The sequence below is a fragment of the Falco cherrug genome, chromosome 20 (assembly GCF_023634085.1).
Source record: "Falco cherrug isolate bFalChe1 chromosome 20, bFalChe1.pri, whole genome shotgun sequence".
NCBI classification, from domain to species: Eukaryota; Metazoa; Chordata; class Aves; order Falconiformes; family Falconidae; genus Falco; species Falco cherrug.
This window is the reverse complement of record NC_073716.1, coordinates 1,913,899-1,926,458: the sequence shown is the minus strand read 5'-3', so window position 1 is coordinate 1,926,458 and position 12,560 is coordinate 1,913,899. Positions and strand designations below refer to the sequence as shown.

The 12,560-nt window shown below is 41.5% G+C and overlaps 1 protein-coding gene across 2 annotated transcripts in view; it reads right to left on the bottom strand.

Moving 5' to 3' along the window:
* Window positions 1-12,560, bottom strand: part of ASIC2 (acid sensing ion channel subunit 2) — a 510,130-nt gene that overhangs the window by 380,120 nt on the left and 117,450 nt on the right. The gene's annotated exons all lie outside the window — the stretch shown is intronic.

Below are 12,560 nucleotides of genomic sequence, written 5' to 3'. Positions count from 1 at the left end.
TAGGAGAAGAGAGCAAACACTTGAACTGAAAGATCTACTATAATTTACAAATGTTTAATAAAGTTTTTGGAATTAAGACAGAAGAGGACAAATCCTCATTCTGGTGAGTTGGCTGAGAAGGGGACATCTTTTCTTCATTTTTACTGACAAGGTCTGAATTTCAACTCCATGTGCTCCAGATTAGCCAGGAGCGGTGAGCAAAGCTACTGCTGAGAGTTCTCCCCACACTGAAGCCAGCCCCTCCGGTTGCAAAGGAGCTATGTGCTTCTCAAGCACTGCACCAGGCCCGTGGGAAGGGGCAGCTTCCCCCACATGGCCCAGTTCACAAAAGGTAGCAAACCAGAAGCAGCACTGGATGGATTAGCACTGCAATTTTTTTCTCACCCTTGCTTTTGCCTCCAATGGAGCAATCCAAACGACTGGCTTTTATCACAACCAGGATTCAACATCCTTTAAAGTACTAAAACAAGAGGCAAAAAAAAAGAAGCATGACAAACACTAACTCCTAAATCATTATCAGACAGGATGGGGGAATACAAAGCAGAGCCACTGTGCTCAGTCCTTCATTGATGTTTCAGTGGAAACTCTTGTTCAGGGACAACAAGCTGCCCCTGGAGCCTGATTTTTCATCTGTCATGAGGACACTGGATTTTTTCCACATGAGCTGGCAATATCTCAGCTTCATTCTGCCCTGAAGTTGTTGGCCTTGTTTGCCAATTAGAGACAGGGAAGAGATTTTGGTGGGTGGGAGGGAGAGAGGAGACTGAGGGAGCACTGGAAAGGTAAAAGGGGGGAGGGGCAGGGGGCAGGAAATACTGAAAGCTGTTGCCAGGTTAAAAACAACCTCTTGCCAGGACGTTTTTTTCAGTAAATCCCAAAGATCCACAAGAAGCAGCAATAAGATAGTCTAAATGACTGGGGCATATTAAACATATAAAACAGTTACTTTAGAGGTTAAAAAGGCAGGTTGAGAAATAGTTTGGCCCCATGATAACAACACTAACAATTCTCCACCCTCTTTTTCTGCCAGGTTAAGTAGGTTCAGGGTACAAGAAGGCTGAAGGGCCAGACCAGCTTTGCTTTGTTAAACTGTTTTCATAAATCCAGTGAGAAAAGATAGCTATTTGGCCTTAATTAATCAAAATGGGAACTGTGATAATTTGAACATGATTCGCTTTAAAAGACAACAAAGCTGCTCTGAAGCAAAGGCAAGCTGCATTAATTGCCCCCTGTCCATTTTCAGTCCAATCTGACAGTCAGCTCTTCACAAGTTTCCTATTTTCTGTAATTCCTTGAGTCAAGTCAGTCAGTGCAGGCACAGGAGGAGTGAACAGCCAAAGCACTGGGTATTACATGACACAAAGACGTACAATACACAGCTGTAACTGGGAGGGTCCTGTAGGTGTGGGACTCAGGATTTCTTTATGTGATGCTACACTGCAGCTCTGCAGCCTTTTCTGCAGGCTGCACCCAAGTCAATGGTCAGAGAAGCACAAATCTGTCTGATACAGTGCTCAGAGAGAGTAAGAGAAGCCACAGAGCTGTCTTTGGTGCATGAGCTCCTACTACAACTATGCAGAGACTTCAGTGGACTGATGTTCAGTGAGTGAACACTTGACAAATCTCTTTGTACAGCAGTAATATCACCACTTCCCCAGCATTCCTCTGAACAGTGCTGGGCTAGGCACTGCACATACAGCTCCCAGTCTAGTCCCCCCCTTGAAGTTAAGCAGCCTAAATTGCACTGATTTTAAAACATCAGAAAGTAATTTTCTTGACAATATAAGTTGTTTTATAATTCACTAGCTAGCACTGCTGTGTTTAAGCTGCATCTCAGATGGTTATAAAAGAAGGAAGCCATAGAGAAAAAGGCCAAATGTGTCACAAGGAATGTCCTCTGGGTCTGATTATTTAGAACAGGAGTTGCCTGGCTCCTATCACTGAAGGATCTCTTAAGGGAAAGAAAACATAATCACCACAGTATTGAATTTCACTGAAAGATTTAGGATCCAATTTAAAGGGATAGGGATTTATTTGTTAATTGTAATAAACAGCAAGTTCATTACACTCCAGCTTCCAAAGAAATAGCATATTGTAGGCAGGGGATAAACTACTAGTTTCATTCACTTGCAGGGCAGAAGTTAACTAGAGAGATGCCAAAAACTGAGAACAAAAAAGCTACTGTCCCCCTGCCAGTAAATAGTCTTTCAATGTGAACAAAACACATGAAAAGAGGCCCTACCTTTGAAAAAAATACCTGATTCCTAGACAGCACCTTCATCTGGAAGCACCACGCAATGGAGTTAGCTATCGTTCTCTCAGAGGCACAAACAAGGTGAACGAGGCTAAAATCAAGATCCTCTGGGATTTTGCATAGGCTTCGATATACCAGATTATAATGGTCTGGCTGGAAAGTTGAGCAGGGTATCCAGTCTGGAGGACAGCGTTTTACTGGCCCAAATCATCTTCTACCATAGTGTCCTATCTCCCCAAGTCTCTGAACTTATCTATAGGATCAATCCTACATACTGTTATTTTAGGAGGAGGGGTTTGTGATGGCTCTATGCGATTGATATTAGTACCTCAGAACAGAAGAGGAGCCCAAAGCACAGGCATCACTGAGCCACACCTTTACCTGAACTCACCAAGGAAGTATTCAAGTGGCTAGTGGGGAAGGACTAGATCTAGGACTGTATTGAGTTTGCATGGGTCAAGTCTGTTTTGCCCATGACAGTAATTGGTGAGTGATCTCCCTGTCCTTATCTTGACCCATAAGCCTTTCATTGTATTTTCTCTCCCCTGTGCAGCAGAGGAGGGCAATGATAGAGTGGCTTCAGCAGGCATCCAGCCAGGATCAACTCACCACAAGGCCTGAGCATTCAAGCACATTTTTGTGTGTGAATAATACCAAACCTCTGTAGGGAAACAGATACATATTTCCCTACATGTTATTCCTAAAAAAAAAAAGATGACTTTTTTTTCAGAGAAGTACCACTCTGAGAAGCCTTACCAGTTAACTCAGCCACTATGGTGTTGCAGTACACTGTTGCCTCCTCAGCACCCAAACCATTTTGAATACATTTAGATATATGAACTTCAGCTCTTCCTTGCAATGCAGAGTTAGCCTTGATGATTAAATACTTTTATTTATCTGCTTTTATTCATACACCTTTTAATGTTGCCTGTTAACAGCACATTTTCCTCTGACCATGAATATTCATTGGAAAACAGCATTGGCCTCTTACTTGAGTCTGAAAGCAAAGATTTATGAGCTGGTTCATATAAGAGCTTGCTTGCTTCAGCATCTGGATGCTTGGCAATGATTCATTATTCAGGGAACCTGCAATTTGTCATGGGCTTTTGTTGTTGACTTGTGCAATTTGCTGATTATATCTGGAAATCACAATTTAAAGTTTAATCTGATCAACAGGATGGGCTCTCTATGACATGCTCTGGTGAAAATCAAGGAAGCCTTTGAAGTGAACAAAAACACATAAGAAAATCAATCAGATGCTAAAAAAATGAAACCTCTCTTAAAAGTTGAAATACTGCTTATCAGAATTAATTCAGTTCCCTCCAGAAACAGCAGAACATTGTGCCTGGAACATAGGTAGTCAGAATTACTGCTGGATTGAAGATCAAGGGTGTTATTTTCCCCCCCCCTGGAGTTCTTGCAGGGAAATTATCATTTGAATTCTACCACTGGGAAACAATATCCCACTTGAAATGTTGAATTGGAATGCACAGAGGAAGAATATACCCTTCCCCTGTATTTTTCTGGACTTCTTTACAGTTTTTTGGCTGTCTGGAACACAGCACTGAACAGTAACAAGTGGTTCTTCAACTTGGTTTCATGCTACAACTTTTGGCTAGGTTTACACAGGACAAAACCCAGTGGGGAGACACCAGCAAGAGAGAGGAGTTTATCTTTGACAGACTTGGATGCTTTTCAATTCTTCAGACAGATGTGGACTTGCCAGCGGTGCTTGGGGCCCCTTCTTTCCCCATTCCCTCCTTTTCCTATCTCCCAGTCTTGCCACTGAACTGGCACTATTCCTGGGATCATGAACCATATCAGTCACATGGCATAACAACAAGCAATGGGCTAAGACAGTGGTGAGGGTAGAAGCCTTCCCTTTCTCTGCAGCAAGGGAGAAGGATTAGTTTCTCCCTCCCTACATTAGTCACATCAAGTTTGCATCTGCCCTGAGCTGGAAAACAGTCAACAGTCATTGCAAATGTTATTTCTGACACTTTCACCACTCAATACCAGTCAGATTGTGCAGTTTAGGAAGTGGAAGTATGGTTCCTAAAAAGGAAAGCAACATCCTACATCTCCTTCCAAGATAAGTTTACCACAACTTTCCTAAGAAATTAAGATGAAAAATGTTTTCTTTCTTTAGGAGATTCAATTGCTGTCCTTCTTCCCAGTATTTTTATTCGATTCCAAGTTTTTGTAAAAAATCCAAATATTTTTATTTAATTTCAGTCAAGCTATTTTTTAATTAGCACAAATTCACTGTAAGAGAAACAGGCTCTTACTACTGAGTATGGAGGGTGGATCTACCATCTGGACAACAGACCCAGCATCCACAGAAACAGAAGCAAAATAATCTGTATCATCGTTCTTCAAAGTACCATCGGGGTTTTTTTGCAACCTTATCAACTTAGGGAGATTTCTGACTAGACAGAGAGAGGTTTGATGTTGAAAATTCAGGTGCTCTTCAACTCTGCACAGGGATTTTAACAGACATCCTTAAGAGGACCATGGACCACACACTGACTTGAGAGCCTGACTTTAAAAGACAGAGTTTGGTTTTGCAGAGATGTGCACAGCAACGTTTAGGGCTCACTGAGTCAGTCCCTTGTTGTCTACAGGAAACTGCTTTGACTGTATTAGCATGCTTCACCTAATTGTATTGCAAGTCCAAAGAAGTCAAGTTAGGCAATACTTGGAACGAGGTTTAAATGCATTAAACCTGTGCCTTTGTGGGATTCATTTTCCAGCACATTTTCTACCTTTACTCAAAGCATTTTCAGCTCTTTGAAACTATATTACGTAGGACCAAGTCAGATGTGGCTGTGATTGAGAAGACCATTCTAGCTGCCACAGAATGTGCTTACAAGAGTGTAGAAACAGAAATTCTTTTATCTGAATCAAAGCTGGATCAATTCTATGACATGGAGCTAGAAGGTGCTGTGCTATTACAGATGCTTTAGCTCAGAGAGGATATAAAAGCAAGGTTTGCTTTGTTTTCATTTGTTATGGCCTGTGGCAGCACCTGTATGAACTCTGGTATTAAACCTGCCCAAACCATGTCACAGCTCATCAGATTATGTTTATTAATCTCTCTGTCACAACAAAGGAAGGACAGAATGTAACAATAATAAATGCAAAGGTAAGAGGTTACAGAGGCTGCTAGACTGAGACTCACCCTATGGTTCTAGCTGTCCCAGGCTTTCTAGGTGTCTGAGTATCACTGCCATAAAGCACTGCTTCCCTGAATCACCAACCATATTAGATGAGGAAGAAGATACTAAGTTAGCTGTCATTTTAATTAAAAATATTGATGACTAAGTGGAAGTGCCTGAGAAGGTACTTAAGCACCATAATTGCGTTACCTCTTCTAACAAATCTCAGGTAAACAGTTCAGATTCACAACAAGAGTGAATCAGAAAAATTGTTTCATTAAAACAAGCAAAAACGCAAAAATATTTAGGGAGAAAAGGTTTTGACTTCTGCTTTTCTACCAAAAACATCTTAAATAAAGCCTGTGGGGAAAAAAAACATGGATTTGCTTTAGTGCAGTTGGAGGGAAGAAAACTAAGTCCACCAAAAAACAAGTTAGAACCTAACCATTCTATAAAGCACTTCTCCAGGCCATAAAGTCAATCAAAATTGTTTCCGCAAACCCTGCTTCAACTCCTCTGCTCACATGGCACTTCTGTGACATTCTCCCCCTGATGCAGCAGTGCTGGTCATGCAAAGAAAATAACCCGAGACTGCCCAGAGTTCATGGTGGATGAGGAGCAGCTGGCCAAAGCACAATTGTCTATATAATTTTGCACAACCTTTAAAATATTAACCTGCTCCAGAGATCTGCTTAACTTGCTCTGTATCCATGATTGCTTCACCTGCAAATGGATTTTGTGAGGAGTTTGTAAATGGGTTAAGAGGCCTTTTCATATTTCGCTGTGCCTCCCATATGCGACACTTGCTGTCCCTTCTGCTGAACAGCTGCCTCATAGCCTTTAAGAGTTCATTGCATTGCAGCACAATGACTGCTTAGGTCAGCCTCACGTGGCTAGCTGTTTAGGAATCTAGAGAAAAGTTAGTATAGAGCTATATGGAGACAATCCAACAGCAAAGGAGACAGGTTCTCAAGTACATGAAGGTTGTGTACAAAGGGCAGGAACTGGCCCTCCAGAACAGGATATTTCCAGGTGGCTGAGAAGGATGAAACTACTCATGTCAAAAGAAAAAGTTTAAAGGAACTCTATACCAGGACTGTCCCTAACTTCAAGGTAACAGGCAGAGACATGAGCCAGTCAAGAGGAGAATTCCCTCTAGAAAGGGTGTTGTGACAGAAAATCCTTAAAGAATCAAAGCTTGCATGCAAGAGAGGGAGAGGCATTATTACATGCTAGAGTAGGTTTTTCTCCAGGCACTAATGTGGAATATATAAAAATGACTGAGGACCTTAGATGGCTTCTGGGACCTTCGTGGATGTATGTCTTACACTAGTCGTATGTTGTATTTCTACAGAAGGATTAGCAAATCAAAGCTACTTTGATTAATGATTGTTACTAGAGCTGATGGGGACTCTGCAACCATGCAGGTGCTTTTTTCCTGCCCCAGAGGGCCCACAACTTAATTTGAGGCAGGAAAAAAAATACTAGTAGGGTGCAGGGAAGGATAAACATGCAGCAGTCTTGCAACCTTTATGTGTATGGGTGCACTACTGGAAAAAAGTAGAGAATGATGGTAGGTTAGAGTCATTTGAAATGAAACTTCTCATTCAGTTAGAAAGGCATCATAATTCCTGCCGTATGCAGCAAGTCCTAGTTCTGTCTTCGTTTTCCTCAGTGTGAGTCAGAAGTGTTTGTTGAAATGGTGGAGGTGATACAAGTATCAAACTAGTTCATACATTGAAGCACAGCACAGGCTTCACTGGGGCTAAACTCCCTTCTACCAGGTCACACCTGCGAAATGAGCTAAGACACTTGTCAGAATTGTTTTAGACTTTGTACCTGCCCAGAGAAGCTGTGGTAACAGCTGTCTAAAGCCAAACGTAGTGCTCCAAGCAGACAGACCACCCCACCTTGAAAGCCACACATGAACACGGTACTTGTGACCTATAGGATCAGAGACTGTCTAAAATACAGATCAGAATTAGGCCCTAACTGGGGAGCTATTTCTCCCCTCCTACAGTGCAATAAAAGCAACCATTCTCTGGATATGGACTGTCAGGTCATTCAAATCTCTTTGGGGAGCAACCCTCTGCTCTTGTAGACGCAGAGATGTTTGCCTTTTCCTTTCATCTCTTCACAGACTTCAAGAAAGCCTCAGAGCAAGTTGTTTTTTTTTTTTTTTTAAAGAACTGATCACTAGCAGACTTCAGGTCAGAGCTGATGGATAGATACTTTCAAGGCTTTCTTGGGAAACTGGGTGGAAAATGTCACTGAGCATAACGTCATCTGTATTACAGATGCAGGAGCTGACCTAGCAGAGGAGAAAGGTAGTTCAATGAGACAGACCTGGAAGCAGAATGTAACTCAGATATTTGGCCACTAGGCAGAGAGAAGCCAAGGTCAGTAATTCTTCAGATCAGAATTTCATTATCAGCCTAAAGCCCTCTGCTGTGATTATATACTGACAAGAAAGTCTGAATATCTAAATTCAGGAAAAAAGAACTTCTTGACTTTCCAGACAATATTTTCTGCCACTCTGAGTCACAGAGAAAACAGGACACTTCCCCTGTTTAATTCTGGGCAATGAGATGGGCTGTGCATTGCTTTCTTTGAAATTGCTCACTCCACCTCTTTGCTGCTTTATCTGTAAAGTATGTTTGCCTAGTTTCCAGCCTTTCCCATTCCCTCAGCCCTTACTTTGAGTATACAGCTCCTCCTGGTTTCCAGCTGATAAGCCCTGGAGACAGCAGCAGGCAAAGGTCAAGCCTGTCCTGAAAATCTACCAAGGACAAGTTAAAACATAAACAAACAATAAGACTCTTCTTTTCTGTCCTGTGGTTTTCTTAGGAATAAGAGATTTGCTGGAGCCAGAGAGGCTTGAAAAGAGTCATTCAGAAAAATTTCCATGAGAAATCACTGCCTCGGGACCATCTACTTTTTCTGTCATGAAAACCACCAAATAATATTTAAGAACATCTACAAATCATTCAGGATTAGGAAGTGGGCAGAACCAGTAGATACCAAAGCTGTGGAGAGATCCACAACCTTATTGCTGAGATGAATATTTACTGATAGATAGAATTAATATTCTCAAGCCTGTCAGCATCCAAACAAAGGCACAATCTACATGGAACCAAGAGGTCTCATTAGCTAGAAGCTTCAGATCCTTCAGATGAGATTTTTTGTTTTCAAAGAGAAATAGTACAAAAATAAACTAACATATCGTCCCCTCCTTCCCCCACATACATCACTGTATTATACTCGTAGACTTGGATGGTGCTTTGCAAGAACGGAAAACAACAGATATCTGTGGATAGCGAAGGATGTCCAAGTTCATGTATTTAAAAAAAAAGACGTGCTTTGATCAGAGCACATATTGGCTGCCTGTCTCTCTGGACATTTGGCAAGGATTGATATCAGTTCTCCAGGTAATTACACCAAGCTGGATCCATATGTTTAATTGCATAATCCAAATTCACTTGTCCAAGTGCTTATGGGACCCTTCACTCTTCTTCCACCTGGCCTACTCAAGGTATTTCTCATTCCTTCCTTCTTGCCAATCACACCTGTGCAGCACTCTGCTCCTCACTTCTTTGCACTTGAGGCAACCAGCAATTACTTCTCCTGAGGCTCCCAACTGGACAGGGCAGCTCTGCTGCTCTCAGAACTGGTGCCCAGCAGCTGCTGAGACACATATCAGCAGGAAAAGTTCCCATCAGCACCTGGGTGCTGGGGTACCACAGGTTCCATCTATGCATGAGGCTGGTACTTTAGAGTCTCATCACCAACCTCAAAGCTGTCAAGTTATAGGAAACTGCAAACACAATCTTAAAAAAAGGAAATTATGTAGTTTCCATACCAGATGCCAATCCCTCTTTAGATCTGCCAGCAGCAAATCTTCCCAGCTGATATTCTTTCAACTTTTTAAATTTTTTTTATTTAAAAAGACACACAAGATCACCTATCATTCATGAGTTTCACTGTTTTTAAAAAAAATTAATCCTTTCTCTTGCCTCTACTCTGTCACTCCTTTTTCTTTGCTCGCTTTTAAGTACCACCACACTAGCACATCTTCAAAAGTCTGATGATAATTTTCTGGATTGTCTGGTTGCTTCTTGTATTTTAGCCAGCTTAGATAAGAAAGCAGACATACCATTTTTCATTCACTATACAGTCTGTTTGACCAGAGCACCCTTAGGTTCTTAACAGCTTTATTTTACCTGGCTTTCACAGAAGCAAATGAGTCTTTATGTATTTTACATGCATTATTCTTGAGAATCATATAACCACTAATCAAGTCTTATTGCTTTGATTAGCAAAACTGAACAAATACCAAATAGAAAGGCATCCTTTTATCCAGGAGGTCTTGAACCTTTCAATGTTTACTTTTTGATTTTGGCTTGACTTTTTTATTTTAATTTTCAGAAAAACAAAACCTTCTGTTTAAGGATAAATTAATTGGCAGGACTCCTTTCAACATTCTCCAGCTCTTCATGTAGCTCTCAGCTGGTAATGTATGTTCTACATCCTTTGGACTTCCATACTACCTTTCATCTGAAAAATCTCAAAGTGCTTTGCAAAGGACTAATTAATAAGTTTCAGCATAGCTCTTAGTGAGGCAGGTAACCTTGACAAGTAGAAGTGCTAACATTCTTGCAAGAATCAATACAGATAAATTCCCTAAACATTTTGGGCAATCGTTAGACCCACAAGAGTTTTCATGTTCTTTGGTTTAAGGTAGTGTGTTTGACCTTGCTCTGTGGAATGCAGCATGAGGGCAGACTGTCTCAACACACAAGTTTTTGCAGCTATTTTATTTGAAACGTCTGCATTAAACTATGTATTGAGCAATTCCCAAGGAACCAGACACCAACTGAAGAAGCACACAAAACAGATGATTCTCTCAAGCTGAACAAAATATTTCCAGCTACCTGAAAAATGTGAAGATGGATCCCAGCAGATTTTCCTGGACTTCTGCAGAATTTCCAGCCAAAAGCCTCACACACACTTCTTTATTCATGGGTCTTTTCCCTACCACATGTTATTTTACCTCATATAATACTGGACATAGGAAACTCAAAATACAAAAAATAATTCACCACACTTCTCTCGAATACTACTGAAGTTTGAATTTGATCAATAAAGTGGGATTCAAACAGGGTTGTCTGCAATGTAACTCACTGAATGCAGACATCTACTCTGTGAGAACACAACTCTTACTCTAAGCTGCAGTAACACAAGCATCAGCTAGTCACTCAAAATCTCCCACAGCACATGTCAAATTCAAGCAAAGCTATTTATTATTCAAAATCTCAATACAAATAGCATTGTTCAAGTGTCAGGAAGAAGATGAACAGACACTAGTAAGCAAACACCTGGTATCTGTGCATTAGAATTGCATTTCCAAGAGACTTCTCTCTCTCCTTGTCTTGCTGATATGTTTGCATATTTCTCTAGCCCTGTAGTTACCATACCAGTTCTGGTACAAGTTCACATCCTTCTGTGGCATTTCCAAAGGAGGAACTACACTTAGGATAATAAACTTGTTTTTATACCCAGCCTTTTCCTTGTGGAAATGTTTCCCAGAAGTAAAGTTGCCCATGATGAAAGCACACAGACCCATTCTACAGCCAAGGTATAAAGGCTACACTCCCCATCACAAAGATTTATCTTCCCTATTTCACAACCCAAAGACATGAGGTGGGACCCTTTTACACAGCCTTACACTTGGCATAGATTCTCTTCTACATGACCTTGTGCGTAACCCATCTTTTTCTCCAAAAAGCAAACCAATCAGTTAAGTACATATCTGGAAAGATGTCTGCACATAAAACAGCCAGTGGAAGAATCTGGACAAGTGGTCTCAGAAGCCTGAACAACCTGAGTGGAGGTAGATGCTCTAGGATGATTACTGCTTTACAAAAGGAGACCCCAGCTTACAGCTGATGAAATCCATTAGCAAGTGTACTACAGTGAGTGTGTGCCTTGTGGCAGCAAACAGCCCTTTGTCAGAAATGAAGCAGAGCACAATAACCTCTTCATACTCTTTCACCAGTAAAGACTTCCAGTCTACATTCCAATACTATAACCACTATCCTCAGCTCCAGGTGAGTTAGCTCCATGTCCTGACCCAGCATTCTGTCCTGCTTTTGGTTTACAAGCCTCCTTCAGCTGCTTCACACCTCTGGAGTCCTTTCAGAATCAAACCTCCCGTTCACTGTGCCCTTTGTACTGGTTGCAGTTTATGTGTTCTCACTGAAATCAGTTCATCAGAGCCCTTACTGGTTTAAGCCAAATGGAGAGTGACAGCTCTGAGTCTGTTGAGGAAGCAGGGTTGTCATCTCTGAGCAGTTTGGCTTGCTGACAATGCCGTGGGCTAGAAGACGCTCCTGTCACTTTGAATTACCATCACCCATGCTCCACAGATGCAGAAGCTATTCACAAGAGATGACCCTTAAAGCCCTGCTGAGGCAGGAGACACTTCTCCAGTTGTTGAATGCATAAAGTCACTCTTGAGAAGCATCACTGTAAAGTGCAAAATAGCTTCACACATGCATGCCCAGTTCCCCATACACACCCTCCCTCTGCCCTCAGTCATGAAGAGAAATTGCAGCTACTCATGCTCTGACTGCAGTGTCACCTGCCTCACTGCTTCCACTTTAAGAATGCAGATCCTTCCCCTGAAGGTGAGTCATAATTCACATTAATGTCTTCATCCTGGAGGGACTGCAAATGAGGAATACACACTATACCCATCCTTTAAAGAATAGCTGTTGTGTTTATAGGTTGATCCAATGCTCCTACATATGGCTTGGTATTCATACTTGTGGTGGATGGAGATCTGTAGCACCATGTTGTGTAATCCACTCCTGCATGTCTATGTTCACAGGTGGATAAGAACCAGTGTCTGCTTCCTGGGACCCCACAGCCAGAATTGGCAGAACTGAGGTTTTGAAAGTAAACCTCCTGAAAAGGTGGGGTTCCTATCCCGAAATGTAACTCTTTCCACATTTACTTTAATCCCGGTGCAGGAGAGGTTCTGTGCAAATATTCTAAATTACACTTGGCTTGCTTCCTCCTATACAGAGAATGCTTTTATATGATAAAGCCAAAACACATTCTTGTGATTTCCCCAAGTTGATAGATGT